This window comes from Triticum urartu, unplaced genomic scaffold (assembly GCF_003073215.2).
Source record: "Triticum urartu cultivar G1812 unplaced genomic scaffold, Tu2.1 TuUngrouped_contig_10216, whole genome shotgun sequence".
Lineage (NCBI taxonomy): Eukaryota > Viridiplantae > Streptophyta > Magnoliopsida > Poales > Poaceae > Triticum > Triticum urartu.
This window is the reverse complement of record NW_024111061.1, coordinates 7,763-9,427: the sequence shown is the minus strand read 5'-3', so window position 1 is coordinate 9,427 and position 1,665 is coordinate 7,763.

Here is a 1,665-nt window from a genome sequence, read left to right as displayed (position 1 = left end):
ACTCATGGCTCTTAGCTATCACGGTCTTCAAACTCTCCTGTAACTGATCCCACAAAGCTGGGTGTTTGCATGCTGCATGCATAGCTTCTGAAGCCAACACACTGACCTGGCTATATTTCATTCTTTCAGCTGCTCCAGTCCATCCAAATCCCAACAGATCACTTGTGCACCTCGCGGGCAGTCCCAACCTTGCGTCTTTCGTGAACCGCACAAGAACTAAACACTTTGGTATTTTAGATATATTCATGTACTTCAGTACATGGAATATGTGCTTGCAAGGTAGACCCTTTCGAATCATTCTTCTGCAGCTGCACCTTATAGTTTCTGCGGAATTTACTGGAGTGTACTCCACCCAAAAACGGCTCTTCCGGTTATTCTTCCAGGCCATGATGTACTGCTGTGATCCGTCTCCAAGCTTTATTTCTACAATCTCCATGCCGCCAATTTTCCTAAGATCAGCTTGCAACATATAGAAGTTTGCTGGAGTGAAGACGTGAGAAGCAGCTATCTCAAGTTCCCTCAAGCTAGTAACTGCCACCGGTACACTCTGTGAGGCCATGCAATCATCTCGTGCCTCATTCTCACAGATACGTACAACGTCGTTCTCATAGTGCAAAATCATATCCACCAGGGTCATTTCACCGTCTAGGTGGAGGTGAAGGCATGAGTTTAGACTTTCACTCCTCTGGTTGCTTTTCATGCCAAGCCAAAAACCCTCTGTCAGATAAGCCGCGGCCCACAGTCTCCTCTTCTTATACATCCGTCTCAACCATGTTACTGTTTTTCCGATTGCCATCTTTTGGAAAACGCGTGCCATCTCTCCTCAAACGTGGCCGTGGACGTGCTGTAGTACAGAAGAGTTCGGAACTCCTTCAAGGACTTGTGACTGAGGTGAATCTTCATATTTTTTTCTATATGCCACGTACATATATGGTGCCACACATCTGGCAAGACTTGGCGAATTGCCTTCATCATCGCAGCGTCGGCGTCCGTAATAACACTCTTCGGCATCTTTTGATACATGGACCTCAAAAAAGTCTCCGGCAGCCACACATATGTCTCTTCGGTTTCGTCCAAAACTATGGCACAAGAAAAACAATGGTCTTCCGGTGATGGTTAAGACCAACAAAGGGTATGAATGGCATACCATACCGGTTCATCTTGTACGTGCTGTCAAATACAAGCACGTCGCCGAAGTCCTCATAGTCATGACGAGACTGGGAGTCACACCAGAACATCCTATTCATATGTCCTTCCTTGTCTAGCTTGTACTCGAAAAAGAAGTTAGGATCCCTCTGTTTCCTACTGGCCATGATGCCTATGACTGTGGCAGCATCACCTTTTGAAAGTAGCTTCCTCTTCTCCCTGGCGCAAAGGTTGCATATTTCACGCCTGGTAAAACCAACACCGCCATACCATACATGTTTGCTGATGAACGGATCCATCATGTCGTGAATTCTAATCCCTGCAGCTCCCATGGACAGTATCTCAGCTCTCTGGTACTCTTTGATTTTTCTGTGGGACCAAAGAAAAGGTACCTCGTCCGGTCCTGCCAAGATATGGCTATGCTTGTCCTCAAAACTATCAACATACCAAACCCCACGCTTTTGGTCAAGCTTCACGGTCAGGTGCGCTTTGCAGTGGCAGCGTGTCTCGGTTCGGAGC